Here is a 24,934-nt window from a genome sequence, read left to right as displayed (position 1 = left end):
CTCCTGGGGTCTCCAAGGACAGCTCCCCTCACCAGCAGGATTGGCAAAAGCTGGAACCACAAACCAGCCATCCTGGATGGGGCTCTAGGAATCCCCAGGTCTGGGCCCTCATCTACCAGGTGAAGAAGGGAAGAGTCAGAAAGGGGAGCGGCCGGTCCGAGGCCACTTGGACGACGGGGTAGAGCCAAACTAGAACCGAGGGCTTGTGACTCTGAGCTCGGTGCCCTTCCTGCTCCCCGGGGCTGGAAGGGACAGCAAGGGTCTGGCCAGAGGTGGCGTTCCCTGCGCTGGGCACCATTATCAGGGACATCAGCCGTCCACTGGAGAGCCACCTTGCCCAGGCAAGCAGCCAGGCAGGTCTGGCGTCAGCCCAGAGCGTGGCACCCGGCCCAGCCGTGGCAAGGGGTGCTGCCAGCTGAGCTCCGTGCCAGGAACAGGGAGGGGCCTAGGGCCCCCTTTCCTGGCCTCAGCCCATGGCCTGCTGGCAGAGGGGGTCTGGGGACCCAGCACTGCTCATGTCACGAGCATGATGCCCTCCAGCACAGGGCCTACTCCCTACCTGCTTCCAGGCGCTGGATCCTGCCAGGATGTGGGGAAAGACAGCTCTGCCCCCCTCCCCCGGGGCCTGCTCTCTCAGCAAGAATCTCCTTTGCTGGGTGGCCAGGGCCAGAGGGGAGAAGCAGCCCTATTTCCTGAGGGGACCCCCAAAGAAAGAAAAGGGGAGGTTCCTTTATGGCAGCGAGGGGTGAGGACAGAAATCATTCTGGAGGTTTGCCAGAGCGTCTCACGATAATGATAACCTGGAGAGGGCGCTTGGGGTGAGGGAGCGTAGAAACGTTTTAAGAATAGTTTCCTTCCCAGCTGGGGGCCTGAGCCCCGTTTCTACAGCGATCAAGGAGAGGGCAGGGTTCTGAGAACTGCCAAATGTGGTCCGCTGACTCTGCCTGCCACCAGCCCTTGGTCACACACCAGGTAAGGCAAAAGGCAAGCAGTACTGTTGACATTATCTCATCGGAATTCTCACAACCACATGAGGCAATACTGTTCTTCTCTCCATTTTCTAAAGGAGGAAACTAAAACTCGGGTGAGCGAGGTCCTTCACCTAAGGCAACCACTTCCTGAGCAACAGGGGCAGGACTGAACTGACCCCGAGGTCCAAACACTGCCCCCATCCTTGACGGGCAAGAGACACACCCTCCACACGCAAAACTGAATGAACATACTAGCGCGCCATCACTAGCAGGCCATCCAGGACTTCCCTGGTGGTCCAGTGGCTAAGACTCCGAGCTCCCAAAGCAAGGAGCCCAGGTTTGATCCCTGGTTAGGGATCAAACACGTGCCACAACTAAGAGTTTGCATGCCACAACTAAAGATCCCGCATGCTGCAAGGAAGATCAAAGATCCTGCGTGCTGCAACTAAAACCCAGTGCAGCCAAATAAATAAATATTTTAAAAAATTATCGGGTCATCTTGTCTATACCGACTCCTCTATTTCCAGGAAAGACTTTATTTAACATCAGAAGGGTGGGGTGGGAGCACAGGGTGAAACCACTATCCAGAGTTCCCAGTCTCACCACTGCCCTTCAGAGGTTCAGGCCAATGTCTCCAGACCAGTGTCCTGTCTTACCAAGGCCACTCATGCTGTCAGAGAGCCTGAAGACCCTCTTGAGTTTAAAGGCACTTCTCACCCTGCCACCTTACCACTCCTCCTCTGCAGACAGGACCCCGAAGATGTCAGGAGCTAGGGGGAGCTCTCCTTCCAACGGGAGGTCTGGCCGAGATGCGCCCACAGTGTCCCCTCTTCCTAGTCTGCTGCTGCGCCATGGGCCAGCTCCTGCCAGGCCAGCCGCTGGCTCTGTCATGATCCTGGGTCCCAGATGTCTGAGCAGCCACGAGCCCAGCCTTAGCACTGGCTTCTGTGTACGTGCGGGGGCACGTGCGCTGGGGCGCCCAGGACAAGACCTTGGTCTGCTCCCACCCCGGAGATGGGAAAGTGCCTACTCAGCAGCTGATGCCAGGAGGGCGAAGGGTCCAGGGTGGACAGGAGAAGAGAAATGTGACTCACGCCCAAAGGGGCAAAGCTAATCAGGTGAGTCTGGATGCAGGCCAGCCACTCCCTACCAGACAACAGAGCAGAGTTGGGCCCGCAGTTAAGCACTGGGGGAGGGTCTTCTTACCCCAGGGAAGGGAAGCATGGTGGAGGGCCCTCAGAGCAGGAGGCTGTTAGCTTTCCAGCCCCCAGGGCCCACCTCGCTCCTCTTGGAAGCTGAGATAGAGGGGACGGTAGAGTCCCACAGCGCAGACCCCTGGGTCCCTCCGGGCAGGTTCTCACCTAACAGGAACCCCATCTAGCCCCCACTCTCTTACACAGGGACTGCCTCCTCAATCTGGAGGAATGGAAAAGACACTGCTAAGGGCCCAGCCTGATGAGATTAGGAAAGCCTGCCTCCATCTCTACCCAAAGCCAGGCACAGTGTGATAACTAGGAATTCATTCCCAAACAACAAATAAAGTCACTGGTTATTTAGCATTTGCCAGGTGCCAGGCACTGTACATTACTTCATTTAATTCGGCTAACAACCCTCCCTGTTATGACCTCCATTTCACTGGTGAGGAAACAGGCTGGGAGAAGCTCAGGAGTTATGCTGGGAGAGAGGAGTCACACAGTGAGCACTTGTGGGGCTGGCCCTCTCCTTTAGATCTCAAACTCAGGGAAGGAAAAAACGAATCAGAGAAGGGATAGGTGGAGACACTGAACAAAAGTCCAAAGCAGGGTGACCCCAGAAAGTAGAGGCCAGACTGGGGTAGGAGCTGGGTGGGGCCAAGCCAGGCACGGGGCCTGTCTACCTGGGCACAGGAAGGTCAGATCACCAGAGGTCAGTCTGGGTCTGCGGGGAAAACAAATGCAGGCATAAAGGCAGCTCCATCTCCTCGAGGCCCGAGGTGGGGGGCATTTCCAAGGCAGGCAGCCTGATCCCATGAGGTCTTAGACCAAGAACTTAGTTGTTCCTCGGATCGGGTGCCTCTCTCCCACGACCCGTGGAGAAGCCGGGCTCTGCCTGGCACGGGACAAGTGGGAGCCTCCTTACTCAGAGCACCAGACCCATCCTTCCTTCTCCAAGGACCAACATAGAACCAGACAGCTCCAGAGTAGGCTGGGGTCTCCCTTGATGGGGGCACAGACTAAGAGCCAGGGGGCTTGAGGTCAGAGGAAGTGGGATCCCACCTATGTGGATCTGGGGAAAGTTGGTGTCCCAGAGTCTCTGCTTCCTCACCATAAAGTGGGATAATAGTAACAGCTGCAGTGGCGCTACTGGTAAAGAACCTGCCTGCAAATGCAGGAGATGTAAGAGACGTGGGTTCGATCCCTGGATCAGGAAGATACCCTGGAGGAGGGCATGGCTTCCCACTCCAGTATTCTTGCCTAAAGAATCCCATGGACAAAGGAGCCTGGCAGGCTACAGTCCCTAGGGTCACAAAAGTTGCACATGACTAAAGTGACTTAGCATGCACTCATGCACAAATAATACCTATCTCATAAAGCTGTATGACACACTGCTTGGCACCCAATAGATAATTGATAAATGGTAGCCACTAGGGCATTAAGAAATCAAATGTAACTTACTGAAAACTACTCTCGCTCTGGAAACCCCAATAGGTTTGGGAAGAATGAAAGCTCCTGGCTGGGGGTGGGCAGCCAGAGGGGAGAGTCCCAGGAACCAAGTGGGCAGGGCTCGGGGGAGGTCAGGCTCACAGGCTCATCAGCTGCACGGGAGGTGCCTGGAGCTGGGTAACCTGAGACAGAAGCTCTCCTGTGGCAAGGTGACCCTCTCTCCAGAACACCTTGGGATGCAGACCCAAACCTAGAAGCCAGTGTTGCCTGGGCCATCTTTGCCATCCCCCAACCCTAAGCAAGGGGGTCCCAGACCCCCCGCCCAGGTCAGAGGAAAGGCAGGGCATCTCCGAGGATGCGCCTGTCAGCCAGATGTTCCAGCATCCTCGTTCTAAGGATTCTGCTCCCTCAGGCCAGTGTCAAGGAATGTGCTGTGAGCCCCAGCCCAGTGGAAAACACCCCACGAGCATGCTGAATCTCACAGGGCGCTGGCAATGGAGGGCCAGGCCGGTGGTGTCAGTGAGTCACAGGGCTCAGGACGCAGCTGGGGAACCGCTGAGGGCTGGGCTGGGGGTGGGGATGAGGTTCTGGGGAGTGGTCTCCTCTCATGCTGTAGGGAAGGAGTTCCGAGAAGATCAAAGGCCCCTGGTGCCCAGCAGGGTGTTGACCCCAAGCACAGGAGATCAGTCACTGTCTCAACCGCAGGACTCCCACCACAAGGCCTGCAGACAGCTCCAGAAACCCTGGCCCCCAACAGGCGGGGAAGAGAGGCCTCCAGCCAGAGCTGACTTCAGATTTCTGATTCCTGACCATCTCCCCCCCTCCCCAAGAATCCTTAGGCTACATCTCCCAACTGGCCACCCACCCTTCCCATGACTGCATTAACCCTTTGCCTGTTGCGGCTGGGTGGGCAAGGAGCATTGCTCCTTTGGTTGGCAGGGAGAGAAGAGCCCCCCCCCCAACCCCCGCACCCCCACACACCCCCTAGCGCTGGACGCTTCAGGGCTTCACTTGTCGTGTCCTTCCACCTTCAACCTAGGGCCCTGGCCTCCCACCGCGCCAGCCTGCCTCTCTGGAAAGTTCACCGGAGCCCCGAAAGCCCTTCAAGGCGGGGTCTGGTCCCACACTGGCGGGTTCTCCCATTACCGGAGGCTCCTGACCCTTGCCCTTCCCAGGAGGAAGGGAGCAGAGAACGCGCCCCGTTCCGACCGGGTGAAAAACTTTGCTTCCTAGGAGCTCGGGGGAGGTCAAAGTGAGTCCCGCTGGGGACGCCCGGGAGGGGCGGCGGACCTGAGAAGGCAAAACAGCCCTCGGTCCTAAGCCCCTGGACGCCGGGAGCCGGCCTGCGCAGGGAGGGCATCGCCCGCCCCCCAGCATGCCGACCCAGCCGCGCGGCGATCGCCGACCTCCCCGCGTGGCCCTGGAGTCGCCCTACAGCCCCGGCCCCCGAGCAGAAGCAGCCCTGCGCCTTTAAGAGCCGCTGGGTTTACCTTTGCTCCGTTTCCCCGGCGCCGCGCTGCCCCCTCCTCCCGCGCCGCCCGGCCGGCCGCCGCGAGTGGCCCGCGGGACTCACCGCGCGTGTCCTGGGGGCCGCGGCGCGCCGGCTCCCGCCCGCGACCGCCGAGGGGCCGGGCCCTGCGCCCTGCTGGGGTCCCTGCCCGCGCTGGGAGCGGCGGCCGCTGCTCGGGAAAGGTGAGCGGCTCCCGGGAGAGGCTGCAACCTGAGCGGGAGGAGGAGGAGGAGGAGGAGGAGGCGGGGGGGGGGGGGGGGGGTAGGGGGGAGGAGGGAGGGGGGAGGAGGGAGGAGGGCGGAGCGGGGAGGGGAGAGCCCGGCGCCCGCCGGAGTTTTTCACACGCACGGCCCGACTCCGCCCCCGGCCCGCCTGCCCTGCCCACAGCCGCTGCCAATCCCTGGGGCTCGCTCTGCCCTGGTGCCCACCCCTCTCTCCCATCTGGGAGCCAGGGTCCAAGCGCCTCTTCCGGTTTCGTTCCTCCGCCTGGCCTCCGTCAGCCCTCTGGGGCTGCCCTGAGCGCCTTGACCCGGGGATGAGGTCTCCGGACTTGGAGCACCCAGGACTGGGGCCAGGGCACCGGGGAAGGGGGCGATTTGCTGAGTGTCCTCCTCTCAGTGAAGCTCTCCCAGCCTTCTGGGTCTGACGCTGGATCCCAGCACCTGGCACCCCAGGAGCTAAAATGCACAGACGGGCCCCGTTGGTCATTTTTGCCTTTAGAGTTCTTATCAGCCGCAGTCCTGGCAGGGCTGTCCCTCTGTCCAGTGGGACTTATCACTTACCTTCAGGTAAGTAAGGGCTGCCCTGGTGGTTCAGGCAATGAAGACTCTGCCTGCGATGCAGGAAACCCAGGTTCAGTCTCTGAGTCAGGAAGATCCCCTGGAGAAGGGAAGGGCTACCCGCGCCAGTATTCTTGCCTGAGAAATCCCATAGACAGAGGAATGGTGGGCTACAGTCTATAGGGTTGCAAAGAGTTGGACTCTACTGAGAGACTAACACACTTGCACACAGGTAAGTAAAGATAATCATCGCTCCCACTTCCTACCCTGAGGAGTAATTATCTCCTTTTGGAATAAAACCCTGCGAGCCAACTGAGGATTGCCCAAGAAGGCTTATGGAATACCTCGTGCTAGGCCAGCTTTCATTTTAGAGAAGGGGAAGCTGACACCCAGAAAGGATACTGGATTGGCACAGTCTCACAGGGAGTTAGTGGCAAGCCACGATGAGGACCTAGGCCAATGGCCACCACCATCCCTGCCCCATCGGACTTCAGGGATCAAAGGAAAACTGGGATGGGATCAAGTACCCAATCTGGCCCCCTTCCAGGGCTACTTCCTCCTGAAGGCTGTGAGGAGAGGAGATGGTCACCAAATTGGGGAGGTCTGTGGCCTCTGCCGTCTGGGGGTCCTGTCAGAGGACTCCTGAGGGGTAGTCCACAGTGGGGATGTGTTTCTGCTGAATGCTCTCTGACGATTGATCAAAAGTGACTGCCACTCTTTAAGTCCTAGGCTTTGAGCCTGGGCCCTTTCCCTAGAGAGAGAGACTGAGTGGTTAAGAATAAGAAAAATTTCTTTCTGGAAAACATAGGCCTGAGATCTGCCATCCCATATCAGCCTGCATCCAGCCTGCAGCACAAGATCTCTCACGACTCCACAGGGCTTGGACTTGGGAGGGAGAAGAGAAACACCGGGCCCATCAGGACAGGGACCTGGCAGAGGGCCTCCCAACTCTTTGCTCCCTCTGTCTTCTCTGCCAGGGCACGCAGATTTCCTGGGCCCATGTGCTCTATAAGAATAAATCTGCTGCGTGTTGAAGGGGTGCAAAGAGCGATGGATCTGGAGCAAACTCTCCTGGATCCAGAGACTCCAGGCTTTCAGAAGCAGCAGCAACCTGCCTGGCTCCATAATCCACCTGTGTAATAAGAATACAGGCATGCAGGAAGGAGTCCATGCAGTAGCAGAGCAGGAGCTATGCTGAAAAACTATGTTTTAGAGGATTAGAGAGAATGAGGCTAAAGGAACCAGGGGAGTATATGTAGTTAAGAGGCTTCACCAAAACTTTACTGATATCTCTTCTGTGCAAACAACAGCCAATTCTCTGGGCACAAAAGATGAATGAAATGCAGTCCCACCCCTCAGGGAGCTCACTCTTCCTGGGGCAGTAAGTGACCAGTTCCTGGGCTGGAGGGCTGAGGTCAGAGCTGTGGCCGCCTGGAGGGGTTGTTCTGCTACTTGAGCACAGGGTTACAGGATGAGAGGACAGTGGAGGGGAGGAAATGCTTTTGTGTTTTTCCAGCAGGGATAATATCAAGTGCAAAGTGCAAGGGTAGAGAATCTGGCCACACAGCTCTGTGAGGCCAGGGCTTAGAGTGGGGCTGGAGGTGACTTCACGAAGGGAGCAGGTGCTGGGTTCTGAAGAGCCTTCTACATGCACCAGGGCTAATGAGCCAGGGCCCTCTCCTGACAAAAGGAGGCAACCTAGAACATTTCAGAGGAAAGCGGAATCACCTGGTCTGTGATTTAGGATAAGCCCTCAGGTAGTCAAGTGGAGGATTGATGGTGGGGTTGAACTGGGAGATAAGAACCCCAGTTTGGAGGCCGAATCTGGTGAAACATCATGAGGAGTAGCAGCAGAGAGGAGGGGAGACAGGAGACAGGGTCACAGAACTTTGTGCCTAGAAGATAAGTGATCAGAGAGTGTCCAGGTTGGAACCACTGGTGTGATAAGCCAAGCTGGGAGCTTCTTAGGGACACCTTGATTCCTAGCACCTCCTGTGTACCCGTGGGCAAGTGACTTAAACTTTCTGAGCTGAGTTTTGCAATCTGTAAGTAAAGATACTAAAATTAATGTGTGTGGTTGTGCTGCATATTAAAGATAATGTATGCCAAGGCACAGGATTTGGCTCATAACAGGAACTCAGGACAGAGTAGATGTAATTACCTTCGTCCATTCAGCTAACATTTATTGAGCATCTGCTATGTGCCAGGGTCGGTGGTGGATCCTTGGGATCTAAATCTCATTGCCCATTCTTGGGCTGCTATCCAAAAGTCTATAAGCAATAAATGCTGGAGAGGCTGTGGAGAAAAGGGAACCCTCTTACACTGTTGGTGGGAATGCAAACTAGTACAGCTGCTATGGAGAACAGTGTGGAGATTCCTTAAAAAACTGGAAATAGAACTGCCATATGACCCAGCAATCCCACTTCTGGGCATACACACCAAGGAAAGCAGATCTGAAAGAGACGCGTGTACCCCAATGTTCATCGCAGCACTGTTTATAATAGCCAGGACATGGAAGCAACCTAGATGCCCATCAGCAGACAAATGGATAAGGAAGCTATGGTACATATACACAATGGAATATTACTCAGCCATTAAAAAAGAATTCATTTGAATCAGTTCTAATGAGATGGATGAAACTGGAGCCCATTATACAGAGTGAAGTAAGCCAGAAAGATAAAGATCAATACAGTATACTAACGCATATATATGGAATTTAAAAAGATGGTAACGATAACCCTATATGCAAAACAGAAAAAGAGACACAGATGTACAGAACAGACTTTGGGATTCTGTGGGAGAAGTTGAGGGTAGGATGTTCTGAGAGAATAGCATTGAAACAAGTATACTATCAAGGGTGAAACAGATCACCAGCCCAGGTTGGATGCCTGAGACAAGTGCTCAGGGCTGGTGCACTGGGAAGACCCAGAGGGATGGGATGGGGAGGGAGGCGGGAGGGGGAATCGGGATGGGGAACACATGTAAATCCATGGCTGATTCATGTCAATGTATGGCAAAACCCACCATGATACTGTAAAGTAATTAGCCTCCAACTAATAAAAATCAATGGACAAAAAAAAATAAATAAATCTCATTGCCCATTCTCATGCAGGTCAGTGTCCAGGGGGAGAGAGGTGTGCAGAGGAAGAGAAGCACAGCGAGGTGATCAGGGCTGGGGCCCAGGAGAGTCAGGAACACCTTCACAGAGGGGAGGGGACAGCTGAAATGACGCTGAGTCAGCTACTGCTCAGAGACTGTCCCGTCGCCCCCACCCTCTGACATGGGGTTGCATTTCAGAATCTTTGAAATCTTCAGGTTTGACTGCAAAGCCTTGCTCCTTGGAGTTGGGTGGGGGGAATGGGCTGTAGACGGGTGTCTCTATGGAGTCTGAATGGCAGATGGAGCCTTGGCGGCCCCAGGGAAGGGCACGAGCGTAGGGACAGGTAGGAGGGGAAGCCAGGTGAGAGTGACCATGGGCTGCAGGCAGAGTTTGCTAGCTGGGTAAAGAGCCTGTGTGCGTGTGTGGGGCTCACCCTGATTTTTCTGCTCCCTTTCTCTGTTCTTTGGAAAGTTGCCTCCAAGTCCTCTGATGTCCCCACCCTTCTCCCATGCCGATTTTCTTTCCATCCATCTCTCAACAAGCCGAGCTTAGTAGAGGACTGCCTGGGTCCTCCACTAGAGAGTGACCCCCACCCTACCGCCACATCAAGTAAGACTTCGGAATGTAAAGCCACATAGACATGACCTTGGGCAGTTATTCACATCTCTGGCTTGCCCGTCTGTAACATGAAGATGGTAACGGTCCCTCTCTTGTGGGGCTGTTGTGAGATGTAAACCGGTGCCCAATCACTGCTTTCTTCCCTTTTCCGCAGCCCAATAACTGTCTCCTTGCAGATAGTCAGACAAGACTCAGCTGGGGGTTTCCCCTGGCACCCCAGCCCCGGGGGCCCCTCTTCTGCAGACGCCTCTGCTCTGCTAACCTGAAGGGTCTGCGGCTTTCCTGGGAGGCTCTGGTGACCCCAGCACGACAGGCTGAGGCCCGGGCAGCATGACAGCGGGGCCCAGGGGCAGCCCAGTCCACTCCTTGCCCGATCCAGCGACAAGCCGCTGCCCTGCAGGTAAGACAGGCATCCCTGCGCCCTGAGGACCGAGTGTGGAAGCTGGAAACTGCTCTCCCTCACAGACTGTGTGGGCAGCTTCTAAAAAACCAAAGTTCAAGCCCGCCGCACTTTTTCCTGGGAGGCGCAGTATCCAGCCGGGCAGAACTCAGCCAGCAGAGAAACCCTCTTCCTGCACCACTGCTGCGGGCTCTCCCCCTCTGACCCCCCACCGCCCCGCACCCGGGCAGACAGTCTCCCGAAGCACTGCAGGAACCCTTGGCGGGCCCTGACCTGACTCTGCCCCTAAGGTGCAGGAGTCATTTCCTTTATCTGGGCCTCAGTTTTCCTCCTCTGCAAAATGGGAATAAAGCAAATGCTTGCGTCTCAGGAGGCTTCTATGAGTATGAATGTAGAAGTGCTTAGTTAACTGTAAGAAGATCTGCATGTGTGTAGATCATTAGTGTTTGGCCAAAGGGCCCTTCTTAGGATTCTAGGAGACAAGTAATGACAAGAGAATTGAGAAACTAAGTAAGAACAGAGAGAAACTCTCCCGAAGGGCATGTATGTCCCTGGCAGGGAAGAGAGTGGCAGCAGCGGCCTGAGCCCACAGACTGAACCCCTGTGGCCTTGCTCCTTAGGCTGCACCAGTCGGCTGGAAAAGCAGGATGTGGCTGGACTCAGCCAATTCTTACTCCTTCTCTAAATAAACCCAGGCCAAATGTTTTCCAGTGATCTGTGAAGAGTGGGGATGACTAGGAGAAAAATATCATTTACCTGATTACATTATGAGTCTAGTAGAAGGCCTGGGAGTTTCCACTTTACCACCACACCAAACATCACATCCTCTCTTCACTGTTTGTGCCGAATGTACAGACACATTTATACTTGTGCATGTGTACACAGACATACTGCACTACCACTCCAGACTTCAGATGGGCTAACAGCTGCATCCCTAGAGGGTTCTAGGACAGGGTGGGCACATAAACAGAGCCAGCCAATCATAGTCCTGTTGACCCTAGCAACCATCAGACCAATTAGAACCCCACCCCTGTATCCAGCAGTACCTCCCAAACATTCCACACACACACACACACACACACACACACACACGCACACACACACACGCACACAGCCTCCAGGTTGCTGCATTGCCACGGCAACAAAACCACCACATAGAGCCAAGAAAATGGGAAAGGCGATGAGACTGGACAGTCAATGGGATGAGGATGCAGTTAGCACAGGCTGGAGTTAGGACACTGAGTAGGGTCCCCATGCAGGATGGGGGAGGAGAAAGAGCTGGCTCACCGAGACTTTCCAAGCCCATTTTATTTAGCCACGGGCCTCCGTTTCCTCATCTATAGATGAGGGTCAAATGCTCCTGCTTGTATTATATTATGTGCTCAGAGCATATAATTACTTTTCAACTAGTTAATAGGGATGGGAACTGTAGGTTACATTTGTAGAAACACCTGAAGAAATGAGAGATCTGGGTAAAAAGAGAGTTGATAGGTCCCCAGAAAGACCTAAAATCAAGTCCTAAAATTCAGCTCATGAATTCATTGTGAGTTGGAACTCATTTCAACTTGAGAACACTTACTTGGGATGTACCATTTGCCAGGCACAGATGCTGATTTCGGCCGTGGCCAGGCAGACTTTGAGGGGTCTGCAGCGCGTCTTGGTGGAGACGACTGGAAAGGTCCAGGAGACCGGCGAAGTGGGCCTGAGACAGGTGCTGGTACGGATGGCAGACTGCCTGCAGAGACCGCTCCGGCCAAAGAGAAAGCTGAGGCTTCGACCCTTGGGCCCCACTGGCGTTTTGCTTCCACATCTCAGACTCCTCCCTTCCGTCAGCTGCCAGCGTGATCTCAGTTAAGAGTGAAGAGCAGACAGTGCACTCCTCTGCCCAGCTTCATGATAGCTCCCCAACAGTGGGCCTTCAGACCCCCAAGACCTCCTTCAGAGCTTGGTGAAAGCTGAACTCCCTTCCTAGAGTCACATATGCACAGTATTTTTCTTTCATTCTGGGGGACTCTGGGCCTCTTTCAAGCTCGTTCAGGGTGTCGCTTGTGGAGGCCTGGCCTACGAGGCCCCTAGGTGACCTGGCCTCTGCCTCCCTCGCCAGCTCATCCTGACCTCCCCCACTGGTGTATGCCCGGCCACATCAATCTGCATGTAGTTCTCTTGCACACCTGCTGTATTTCACTGTGACTTTGCTTATGTTGTCCTCACCAGCAGGAGAGGCTTCCTCCTGGTGTCTGGTTAACGCCTCCTTGTTCCTCAAAGCCCAGCTCAGGAGTCACACCTTCGATGCTATCCAGACAGGCTCAGTCACTCCGCAGCCTGAATCAGTTCTGCTCCCTCTACACACTTCTGTCCCCGAGGGCCTCCTGATACACGGGGACTCTGTGTCTGTCTTCCTTACTATGCTATGAGCTTCCTACGGCCAGACACCACATCTGTAGCCTTTGTATTCCCAGGATTTAGCATTTAGTAGGTCTGGAGAACCAAAAGGGTAGGACTGAATTGGCAGAGGAAACGGAGCGGACAAAAGAGGTGAAGAACAAGTCAGGAGCCTTGAGCAGAGAGGGCATCAAGAAGGAAGGAGGCATCAAGAGGAGCCTGGCAGTCAAGCTGGTGAAGGACTGAAAATTATCATTGAATTTGGCAACTAGGAAGCAAACAGTCCTACTTCTCCCAGGGCTCATCCAGCTCTAGACTGAAAAGTCCTGGGCAGATGGAGGTGGTCAGTCACTCAACACTGGTGACCTTGATGAGGGCAGTTCTGCGGGTGGGGGTGGGCAGAAGCCTCATGTGAGGGGCCAAGGAGTGATGGAGGCAGGGAAGAGAGATTGGGGTGCTGTGACTGCTGAGTTGTTAGGCTGTGCTGAGAGGAGAGAGCAGGCAAGAACCTGGGGGACTCCCCGGCCCCACCGCTCCGGAGAGACAGCAGACAAAGCTGTTACAGGAGCACTGTCGGCATCTGGGTGACTTCTTCCCAAAGGGCTCCAGCCCTGCCGCCTCGGTCACCCGACTGTTCCTCCGGCCACCCTGATCCCCGCAGCAGCAGCTGCGGCCTCTGTCCTCTGTGTATTTTGTCCACTGAGCACGACGGATTCTGCTTGGACGGCTTGGGGGTCCTCTCTTCTTTTGAGTTGTGAAAGTCTTCCTTGAATCTGTGTATCTTGTCCAACTAATTAGATCCTGAACTTCTCGAAGGCAGGGACCATGTCCTCCCCGCTGCCTCCCCTTTCCTTCCTTCAGTAAACACTAATTAAGTGCTGTCTCTCTAGCGGTCACGACGATGGCTAGAGTTGCTGCTCTTAGGTGTCTCCCAGTCTGGGTTCAGGAGACCTGAACGTGGAGAATTTTATACCCTGGAGCCAGCAGAGAGCTCAGAGAGTCTGTAAAAAAAAGCATACTGTTATATGCCAATGCTGACTCGGGGTGTGTGTGTGTGTGTGTGTGTGTGTGTGTGTGTGTGTGTGTGTGTGGTGGAGACTGCATAGTTCTAAAGAGAGACTCTACAAATGAACATATTCAAGCGGAGTCAATCAGCTGGATTCAAGTCTTATCTGTGTGATGTGGCAAATTATTCTCCACTCTGTGTCTCCTTTCCTGGCCTGTGACATGGGGGCTATATAGTACCTTTCTCCTAGGGGCACAGTGAGGGTTTAATGGGGAATGTATATAAATAACTTGCCACAGTGCTTGGGACAGAATAAGAGGACGATTAGTGTTAACTCTTATTGTTTTTGAGAGAGAGGGTGAGAGAAGCATTCGTGAGACTCTCAAAGGGTTCTTGGTCCAGAAAAGATCAAAAGTCGGGGGCCCAGTGGATGAGACTGACTTGCGTGCTGACTGCAGGACACACATGACAGGTGCCAAAGGGTGGTAATCTGAGGGGCGCTGCGGGCACCTCCAACTTCCGCTCTGCGTCTCCCAAGCACCAGGTGGCTCAGGACCCTGCTCTAAACAGTGGTTCAGAAGTAAAGATTGTTGAACGGCCCCCTCGTGGCCATTGAGTTCAGGCTGGAACAACATATGAGGTGAGACCAGAACTCCGTTTCTCCCAGTTGGACGGATTAAGGGGAGGAAAAAAGAAGAAGAAGAGGGCCTTTGCTCCTGATCACATTAAAAAGCAATCGCCTGCACAGCAATTAGGCCCCCGTAAATTACAGAGCCTGCCTCTGTCAGCCGGCTCGGCGCTATCTCATTAGCCAGGGTGCCAGAGACGCTACACGCCCTGCCGGGAGCCGCCCCGTTGCCAAGCGCCTGCTCCATAATTAGACACAGAGTCCCGGCCTCGTCGAGGCGCCCACCCACCCCTCCTGAGGGGCAGGTGCAGGGCACGGGCGGGCCCGGCTGCCGGCCCTGCTCAGGGGAAGGGAGGTCAGAGCGCAGGTCTGAGCGGAGAGTCCCAGCCCGGCCGTGACCTTGGGAGGAGATCTGGGAAGTCCTCGGGGGAAGGAAGTGAAAGGGCAGGGACAAGGGCAGGGACCCCGCCTTCTGCCCACCTGGACGCCCAGTACCGGGGGCAGTGGGCCAGATGGGCCTCCCAGGAGACTCTGGGTTAGAGGGGAACTACAGAAAGGTGGGGAAGTGGGGAGGTCTTTGCTCCAGGTTGGTCTGAGAACATTTAAGCACCCAAGCCACCCAGCATGCATGCGCATACACACACACACACACACACACACACACACACACAGGTTCTCAATCACCCGGGGGCTGGTGGGGATGGTACCTGGGGCTGGGAGAGGACTCGGGGCTGGGGCAATACGGCCCCCGGAAGCCCCTGTAGCCAGAATTGCAGTAAGGGCTGGGGCGGCAGGCAGGTGCCCAAGATGGAAATATAACAAGATGTGTGTAGGAGAAATCATTCTCCAAGCCTCTCAGGGCAGAGATGAGCACCCCTAACGGTCAGGAATGCTCCAGTGACGAGACAGTGGGGTTGGACACCACAGACCCCCTGGGAAGGCGGGCGGGGCCCGGGCTGGTCCCAGTAGCCCTCTGCCCACCCCCACACAGCCTCTCTTCTAGATCCGCTTTGCACAGGTGAAGGGAGGTCCCGGGGAGGTGCCAGGTGACTGGCCTGCCTGCGGGTCTCCAGCCAACCACGACCGCCCGCTGAAGGAGGCAGAGGACACTGCAGGATGCCTGCAGCACTCGTCACACGCGGCGGACCAGGTCCGGAGAGAGGATGAAGCAAGAGAGGGGAGACTGGAGGGCAAGCAGCAGCCTGGGGCCTGCGGACGGCAGCGCCGGGCCCCTCCGAGTTCCCTCATGTGCCCCCTCCCCAGCCCAAGCGGCTTGGGCCCAGATGGGCGCTGTTCTGACCTCCAGCTCCAGCAGTCCCATCCTGATGGAGAAGGGGAGCACCGCAGAGAAAACATGGTGAATGGGCAAGACAGCCAGAGACAGAGGGACCCAGGCCAGAGCCCCCGAGGGCAGGTGTGGACGGATGTGGACGCCGTCTGGCATCCATCGGTGAGGCATTTCATCTTAACGGGGCAGCGGGAGTGGTGGCCGGTGCCCAGCCAGAGCTCAGGAACTACCTCTGCTGAGAGAAGAGGGCTCGGACCCGGGCCTTGCCCTCCCCCAGGCGGTTCTGCCGGCTCTGACCGGCCCAGGCCGCGGCTGCTGCCCCCCAGGCCCCCCAGTCCCGGCCGGGAGGACAGGAGGCGGCGGACGGCCTCAGAGGGTGACTCACACTGCTGGTCTCTGAGGCTGGCAGAGCCTGGAGCAACGCCAGGCGGGCTGGGTTCCTCCCAGTGCCCGCTCCGAGCCCCAGCTCATCAGCAGCCCTGGGCCAGGCCGGGGCCGGGGCCCCCCTCCCACCGCGGCCCAAAGGAACCAAGGTTCCCAGCCCAGCCTGTCCCGCCAGGCCCACTGGGAGCCCTTGGCCACCACACCTTGGGAGCCCAGCCCAGGGACCATTGTTCCCTGGAGCCACGGCTCATTTTCCTGGGGGCTCCTCCCAGGCCAGCTTCCCCTTTTCCTGCAGCCAGGGAGGGGTTGGGGCTCCCGGGTGGCCAGGTGTGGCCTGAGGAGTGGGAAGGAGCCAGGCAGACAGCAGGGGTCAGCGGGGTCAGGAGCCAGAAGCGATCCGGATGGGCCCCGGCGTGGGGGCATGCCTGGAGGAGCGAGGAAGAAGTGGGAGGTTATACTCACAGTCCCCTTTGCTCTGGGGGGAGCCCATGACCAGAATGGTGAAGACTGCCCGGGCCTCCCAGAAATACATCTGGTCTGCGTGAGGGAGCAGATAAGACTGCTCAGCTCAGACCCCCCCGAGTGATCAGTGAGGTGCAGGGCCCCTACACCTGCATGAACAAGCCTGTCTGGTCAAAGCACATCTGGCCGTGTCGAGTCCCCACAGGTGAAAGTGGGCCTGAGAGGCCAGGCAGTGATGATAAGTCTCTGCGTGAACAGGTGTGACCAGCTACAATACCTGAATACTCCAGGCTGCCCCAGAGCAGACCCGAGTGCCAAATGACCTGGCAAGAGAGGCCTGTTTTGGGGAGCCAGCTTCTCCACGTGACAGCCCGGCCTCACAGGTGGGCATCTGGCAGTGCCCGCCGTGGCAAGGGGAAGGAGGGCATTGTGACCCGTCCGGATCCCAGGCCTGCTGTTCGCCGCAGCGAGCTGGCCCCTGGCTCCTCGGGGGTGGTAACACCATTCTGCATTTCTTCCCCAGGACCCCAGCCATTCATGAACTCACGGCTCCTCTCTTAGTTAAATATCTGGGGACTGAACCTGACCCTGTATTTACTCCTGGAGGGAGGGCAATGGAGCAGGCGTCACCTAGGAGCCCGCCGCCGCCGCAGGCTGGGTGCGGGGGAGGGCTGGGGAGGGGGGCCTGCTGTCTTTCCTTGGGTCGTTGTTGTTGTTCAGCCCCTCAGTCGTGGCTCTTTGCGACCTCATGGACTGCAACGCGCCAGACTTCCCTGTCCTTCACCATCTCCCGGAGTTTGCTCAAACTCATGTCCATTGAGTCAGTGATGCCATCCAGCCATCTCATCCTCTGTCATCCCCTTCTCCTCCTGCCATCAATCTTTCCCAACATCAGGGTTTTTTCCAATGAGTCAGCTCTTCGCATCAGGGGACCCAAGTATTGGAGCTTCAGCATCAGTCCTTCCCATGAATATCTGCTTGGGCTCCGGAGGGTCTCTCAGGCCGCGCACTGTGCCCCCGGGCAACCGTCTCCCGCCTCCTCCTGGCTCGGGCTGGGAGGGACAGAAAGGAGACTCTGTCCCCAGGGACTGTCCCTAGGAGTGTGAGAGTCGAGTAGATAAGGGACCTCAGCCAGAAGCTGTTAGAAACCCAAACCTCTCCCTCTAGATAAGAAGGCCCCCGGATCCTGCCCTGGACCCAGTGGGTGGGAGGCTTCTGGGGGAAGGAGCCTCCCTGTGGGAAGCGGCCAACCTGCTTTTCTCTGGAAGGGGATGGGAAGAGGAAAGGGGGGCTGGGGAGCCCCTCGGAGGAATGAAATCAGGTGGCTCCTCAACAACGGGCTGGGCCACCTCCCCACAAAGGACTCAGACCCGAGACTCTGTGAGAATCCAGGAACTTGGTGATTTCCCTGCATTAGGCACTGGAACTCTCCCTGGCATGATTAGCCATAAACCTTGAAACCGAAAACACCAGGGAAGCCCTAAGGGCTCAGAGGGTGAAGAATCTGCCTGCAATGCAGGAGACCCAGGTTCGATCCCTGGGTTGGGAAGATCCCGTGGAGAAGGGAATGGCTACCCACTCCAGAATTCTTGCCTGGAGAATCCCATAGATGGAGGAGCCTGGCGGGCTGCAATCCATGGAGTTGTAAAAGAGTCAGAGAGTCAGACACAACTGAGCGACTTCACTTTTGCTTTCTTCCACTTTCACTTTCTTTCGAAACCCGATGTAATTGCCAGGTTCTTACAGAAAGAGGAGCTGAGGGATCTCTCACTAGCCGGGCCTGGAGGAGAAGCCCTAGAGACAGAGCTTCAAAGAAGGGCAGGGAGGGGGCCAAGGTGGTGGGGAGGCTTGCTGAAGAAAGAAAAAGTAGGGACAGGGGTAGCAGCCAATGTGTTTTCCTGATGGGAATTTACTTTACGGGTGCCTGTTATGTGTCAGGCACCCTATGCAGATCAGAATTAAAGTTCATGATGACATTAAGTTCATGGGGTTCTCAAGGCAGCAATACTGAAGTGGTTTGCTGTTCCCTTTGACAAGACCCTGATGCTGGGAAAGATTGAAAACAGGAGGAGAAGGGGACGACAGAGGATGAGATTGTTGGATGGCATCACCGACTCAATGGACATGAGTTTGAGTAAACTCCGGGAGTTGGTGAGGGACAGGGAGGCCTGGCGTGCTGCAGTTCATGGGGTCGCAAAGAGTCGGAGACGACTGAGCGACTGAACTGACTGACTGATGACATTAAGTAGACACTGTTATTTTACAGATGAGGAAACTAAGGCTTACAAGTGGTCGAGTGACTTTCCTGGTCCCTAGTGAGTGAAAGCGTTAGCCTCTCGGTCATGTCCAGCTCTTTGCAACACCATGAAATATAACCTGCTCAGGCTCCTCTGTCCACGAAATTCTCCAGGCAAGAATATTGCAGTGGGTAGCCATTCCCTTCTCTAGGGGATCTTCCCGATCCAAGGATGGAACCCAGGTTGCCTGCATTGCAGGCAGATTCTTTACTGCCTGAGCCACCAGGGAAGGTCCCCAGTGAGAGGCAGGGCTGAATACAAATCCAGGTCTGAGTCGAGGGCACGTGTGCTTTCTGCAGTGCTTCATTGCTCAAACCAGGCTGCAGGCCCCCTCCAGACACCAGAGCCCAACCTAGGGCAGGTCAAGCCAGGGGAGGGAGTCTCAGTCACAACCTCAGGGTGCCCAAACTCAGAGGTCGTGCTCCCAGCAGCCCGCAAAGACTGCCCATCAGAGGCAGCACCACTCAAGAGAAGAATACAGGCTCTAGCCTCGGAAAAATCTGGATTCACATACCGCTTGCTGGGCTTCCCTCATGGCTCAGCAGGTAAAGGATTGCCTTCAATGCAGGAGACACAGGAGACTCAGGTTCGATCCCTGGGTCGGGAAGATCCCCTGGAAAAAGAAATAGCAACCCACTCCATTATTCTTGCCTGAAAGAGGAGCCTGGTGGGCTACAATCCAAAGGGTCACAAAGAGTCGGACACGACTGTGTGACTGAACACCACTCATTAGCCCCTGTGTCTTTGGGCAAAGGGTTTAACTTCTCTGAGCCTACATTTGCTCATCTGTGAAGAGGACATACACACGCCTACATCATAGAGCTATTTGAGATTTAAATGAGATACTGCATATAAAGGGTCTAGCCCATGGTAGGCGCTTAGTAAAAGATGGTTCCAGGCAGGGTGGGCTGCTGGGGCCTGTGATCATGTATCACTCAGGGCCCTGTGCTCAGAGGGGCCCACACATAGGAGGCTCCATTTCTGGTTTAAAGCTTTATGGGTGCCTTCTTGAAATTTTGAACACTTTTCGAACCAGGGGCCCAGCATTTTCATGTTGTATTGGGTCCCCCAAATTCTCTATCGAATCCTGCTTATGGGTCTGGGTTCAGTTCTTTTGACTCCCACACTCTGGAACAAGCTGTCCTTTCATCATTTCACGGTTTTCCAGGCCCGGGAAGTATTTCTCTGTTGCTGACAAGCAATCAGGGAGAGCAGACAAGAGCCCCTTCTCGCTTTGGTGGCCAGCACCTCCAGCGGGGCGGGAGAGGATCCCCCCTTTCTCTTCCTGAAGAGACTCGTGAGCTCGGGCTCCTGGTGGTCAACGTGACTTCCCAGATGCCAGCAGCCCCTTTAGGATTAAAGCTCTGTGAGGTTGGGAGCCTCCAACTCTGCGACCCTCTTCCTCCAGGGCAAGCCTGCATGTCTCCAGAGCGTCGGGGAGAGGGCTGCTGGCCGGGACAGAGGCTGAGCTCTGAGCGGCTTCAGGGGGTCATGGGCAGGGCAGCCTCCAGACGCAGCAGGTCCCAGGCCTAGACCCCGAGGCGGGGCCGGAGGCCGCCCTCCTTTGGTGTGGACTGCTCCTAGGCTTCTGCCTCCGGCTGTGTCTGCCCTGAGCTGTTTTTAGACTCCAGTTCCCAGAGGCCCAGCTGTTTGCTAAACTGGCTAGTCAGGGCCCACCTCCTGAGCTCTGAGAAGCATCAGGGCGAGAGGGGAAAGACAACCTGATAGGCTGGAGAGCTGTCTGTCTTCCTCATTCACTCTCACAGCCTGCCTCATCACTAGGTCTAGGAGCCTGAGACAAGGACACGGGAGTCGGGAGAGGGAGGGTGCGGAGGACCGCGGGAGAGGAGGCTGGGCTGCAGCTGCGGGGCCGGGGAGAGGAGTCGTAAGCCCACTCGAGGACCGTGAAACATCAGCCTCAGAAGGCACCCTTGAGAAACTGAGGCCAGAGAGGGAGAGCAGGGCGCCCAAAGTCACGCAGCAGGGACTGGCAGCTGGGTCTCCTACGGTCCAGCTGCGGCTCCCTCTGGCACATCATTTGACTTCAGGCTCAGAGACAAATCGGGGCAGTGAGGGAAGCCCCATCTTCTGTATGGTCACACACGGATCCACACACAGACACCAGCTCCTCCTGGAGACTGTACGGGGAGCTGCGAGGCCCTGGCCAGGTCCCCAGGACATCAGGGTAAGGAGGCATGTGCCCTCTGGCCTTACCGTTGGCATGGCCTCTGGAACCTGAGGGTTTGGGGTGATGTGATCTGTTATGTGTCTCCCAGGACCCTTCTCCAGCGGCTGGTCTGACATGGCTGCTACCTTTCGGAGTCCTCAGGCTGAGATCTTGGGGCCTCTTCATGGGATGGAGGGACCTGGAAAGTTTCCCCTTCAGTATGGATTTTTCAGGTAACATTAACTGCTAATATATATGAAACACCTTATATGCCAGCACCATTCTAAGTGGTTTTCAGGTATCAGTTCATCATCTAATACTTACACAACCCTGTGGAAACAGATGCCATCATTGTCCCCACCTTAAAGTTGAAGCAGGGCTTCCCTGGTGGTCCAGTCGGTAAGGAAATGCCTTCCAATGCAGGGGACACAGGTTGGATCCCTGGTCGGGGAACTAAGATCCCACATGCCAAGGGGCAACCAAGCCCCCACATCGCAACTCCTGAGCCCACGGGCTCTAGAGCCTGCACGCCACAACTAGAGAAAAGCCCCTGCACCCAATGAAAGATGCCACATGCTGCAATGCAACCAAAGAAAGTGGGAGAAACTGAAGGAGGCGGAGGTTTCAAGGTTGAGGAAGCACAGAGAGGTTGAGTAACCTGCCCATGGTCACACAGCTAGGAAACAGTAAAGCAGGGACTTGAACCCAGGCATCCTGGAAGAGGGTAGCCAGCGCTCCTCCCCCACTCCCTAAATGCCTGCTGCCTCTGGGCTCCCAGTTCAGGGCTCCTGGCAGTGTGACACCTGCTCGATCCCCATCCAGTAGGGTTTTAGCTGGCAAAAGCTATGTGTATTTCTACTTCCAGACACATGTACCTTCTGATTCCACGTCTCTCTCCTCCCACACCTGGATACCAGACAAGCAGCAAGCATGGTGTGTGCGCGCAGCTGGGGAAGAGGAAGCGACCTCTCCGAGGGGCCCACTGAGGCTGGCCTCCTGGTTGGGATGTGTGTCTCTGTGCAGCCGCCCTGCCCTGCCCCTCAGATCACCCTCGGTGGCCTGTGCTGCCACCTCCTGGCCACAGAGGGTTAAGACAGGCCCTGCGGGAGTTCAGGCTTCTTCCCTTCCGAGGCATCTCCCAGGGTCCTGAGACTACATGCTGTTGATTCCCCAAAAAATATCTTTTTTGTTATTCCAGATTTTTCCGGCATCATTGAGATGTAACTGACATGTCACATTGTATAAATTTTTAAAGAAATATTGGATTATTTTTACTGAATCATAATAATAGCTTGAAACACAATCTAGAAATTCTTGTCAACAGCAGCTTATTTCCCCCACTTTTAACTTGAAGTATAGTTGATTTACAATGTTTCAGGCATACAATACAGTGACTCAGATATATATATATATATATACACATTATAAGCTTAAGGCATGCATCCATGCTGATTTGATACACACACACATTATGGAATGATCACCACAGCACCTTCAGTTAACACATTCACTGCTTCACATAGCTAACTTCTTGTTTGGTGGTGAGAACTCTCTGCCCAAATCTTCATCTCTTTTGAGACGCAGGCCTGTGTATGCTGATGTACCCCAACACCCTGTGACTCCCCTAAGTTCAGAGCTGGCACCAGAACGCAGGGGTCCTGGCTCCTGACTCAGTGTTCACGTCACAACACTGCATTGCTTCTCCACCAAGGCAGCAGAGACACGGACAAAACAAGGCCCTGGAGAAGAACGAGACCGCGACCCCATGCCGGCTGGTGACCGTCAGGGTGCAGACCCAGGTCAGGGCGGCAGCGACACCGGGGGGGCCCTCTGGAGTGCTGCATGTCAGTGAGGGGGTTTGGAGAAGACGTCAGACTGCCAGGACAGACAGTAAGGGACTGCGAGGCCATCTGGGGTGGCTGCACAAGAGCTTCGTGGCTGAGCATGGGCAGGGAGCGGGTGGACGCTGGGGGTCCCTGCCCCAAACTCGGGAGCTGGAGCAGCAAGAATGAGGGTCCCTGGGAGAGGTGGGAGAGGAGGACAGAGCGGGCCCGCGCTTCCAGCCCCCCTGAGGGATGGAAGGAGAAAGAGCAAGGGACAGAGAACGCGTGGTCGGATGGAAGAGCTGAAACCTGAGAGCTTTAGAGACAGACAGTGCACCTCAGAACAGGAGCCGGGTCGGGACGGCCCTGCGGCCTGTTGCTGTGCTGCCTGCAAGCTAAGGGTGTGTTCTGACATTTTCAAATAGTTTAAAAGCTTCAAAATAGAATAATATTTCATGTCACCTGAAAATTGTACGACATTCAAATCTCAGTGTCTATATTTACTGGGACACAACCATGAGCTCATGAGCTCATGTCTCACTGCAACAGCAGAGTGGATCGGGACGGACCACAGGGCCCATGAAGCTTGAAATATTTACACTTTGGCTCTTCAAGTGTGGACTCTTGGTCCACAAGAAAGCTTGTGGACCCCTACCTTAGAGAAAAGGGGCCGTGGGCCACAGGAGAGAAGTTGCCTGAGGGAATCAGGCTGCCTATAGGAGAGTGGCCAAGGGGCAGAGGAGGGGCGGTCTCTCAGGAGGCCCCTGCAGAGCCAGCTGCCCTGATTCTCCCAGGACGGGGTCTAGACCCCTCCACATACCCTCTGGCCTGGGAACCCCTGCTCCACCGCTGTGAACTTGTGGGCTGGTGCAGTTCCACAACTTCTAAGCCTTAGGATCTCCGTCTGTGAGATGCGGATGATAAGGAAGACCTTGAAGGGCTGCTGAGAATTCTCTGAGATGACAGAGGGTACAGCTGGTGCACAGTGGCTTTCAGAAGACCCTGAGGGTAGGCCGCTCCGCCTGCAGGGGGGCTGCATCAGCACATGCAGCTCCCAGCTGCGTCCACTAGAGGGCAGGAAGGGCCTGCTGGCGGCCTGCAGGGCGGCAGATGCAGTCAGTCTGCAGGTTTCCGGCCTGGGGAGGGGTGCCCGCCTTGCTGTTTACAACCCTGGCCTTTGATCAGCTCCTGTTCTCCCCACAGCCTGCTGAGGGCCAGACTGCTGCAGAGCTTTCCACTGAGGGTGGGCCGGGCTTCCTTCTTGCCCTTTCTTTGTCCCTCAGAGGCAGGCCAGGCTGACGCCAGGTCAGTGGGTAAAGGCTCCTTCTCCAGCCTATTGTACATCTCCTCGAATCATCCCCCAGTGACCCTGGATGCAGGCAGAGCCGTGGAGTGATGCCCCTCATTCTGCTGAGGGAACTGAAACTCAGAGAGGCTAAGTGACTCGCTCAGAGTCCCAGAGCCAGTCAGCAGGCTGTCTGGAGCTGTAGCTCTGGTCATATCTTGGGCGGCAGGTGTGGGTCTCGCCCCACCAGAGGGCTGGGCTTAACCACCACACTCCCCACGAGGCTCCACCTTCAGCACTTTCTGCCAGTGACTCTGTCCCTGCCCTCCAGGCTGGTGAAACACCAAAGCACTGCTCCACCCAGCAGGATGTTCCAGGTGCTTCCGAACACTGTGAGCTCACTGTGACCCAAAACAGGCTCTCCCAAGGTATCTGAAAGCAACAGTGACTGTTCTGTCCGGGGCTTTGATGCAGTTCAGAATACAAGAGCATATGGATACAGACACACCCAGATGTGTCTCAGCAGTGAACAGCGGCAGGGAAGTTGCTGGGCAAAAGTAGTCAAGAAAGACCGCCAGGAGGATGGCCTTTGGGAAGCTGCAGGAAGGAGAATGAAGAGGCAGGAACACTTGTGATCATTTGGGATGAGCCTGAGTCTGTCAAGGGCAGAGTGAGAGTCCATAAAGTTAGAGGAGGCTGCTTCACAAGGAGCCTTGAATGCCAGGCTCAGGGAGGGGGACTTGGATGGGACAATGGGGAGACAGCAGGCCTTTGGGGGAGCGTGTGATAGGAATTAATGGTGTCTTAGACAGGTTGATATGAAAGTGATAAGGAGACTGGGTGCCTTGGGAAGAAAGCAGGAGAGGATGTTTCTGTGGTCCAGCTTAAGGTGACTGTAGGTACAGTGGAGAGGGTGTGGGTTCCAGAATTGCCAGGGTGTCGAGCTTAATATGATTTGGGAGGCTGGAGGAGGACTGGTCCAAAATGGGAATAACTGGAGAGTCAAGGTGTAATGGCTGAGAAAAGAGTAATGTTAGGGAGAAATAATTTTTTTCCTATGAGGATGAATTTGAAGACATCAAGTAGAAATGCTCTGTGGATGCATATGATGAGGTATTAGAAGAGAATCAGAACTCAAGATGCAGAAAAGGAAGGAATGAGCCACTGGACGGGAGTCCAGGTACCAGGTGAG

General features: G+C 55.8%; 1 protein-coding gene across 2 annotated transcripts in view; it reads right to left on the bottom strand.

Moving 5' to 3' along the window:
* Positions 1 to 5,254, bottom strand: part of CDK18 (cyclin dependent kinase 18) — a 28,517-nt gene extending 23,263 nt beyond the window's left edge. Inside the window, exon 1 of one of the 2 annotated variants that reach the window (XM_061159914.1) lies at positions 5,187 to 5,254. The gene's annotated coding sequence lies outside the window, so the exon portion shown is untranslated. Of the gene's footprint in view, positions 1 to 5,103; positions 5,145 to 5,186 lie in introns of those variants that run through there. The other variant, XM_061159913.1, reaches the window with a different exon arrangement.
* Positions 5,255 to 24,934: the final 19,680 nt, after the last annotated feature.

The sequence above is a fragment of the Dama dama genome, chromosome 14, assembly GCF_033118175.1.
Source record: "Dama dama isolate Ldn47 chromosome 14, ASM3311817v1, whole genome shotgun sequence".
NCBI lineage: Eukaryota > Metazoa > Chordata > Mammalia > Artiodactyla > Cervidae > Dama > Dama dama.
Note: the sequence above shows the minus strand (reverse complement) of the source record. Positions and strands in the feature narration are given on the sequence as shown.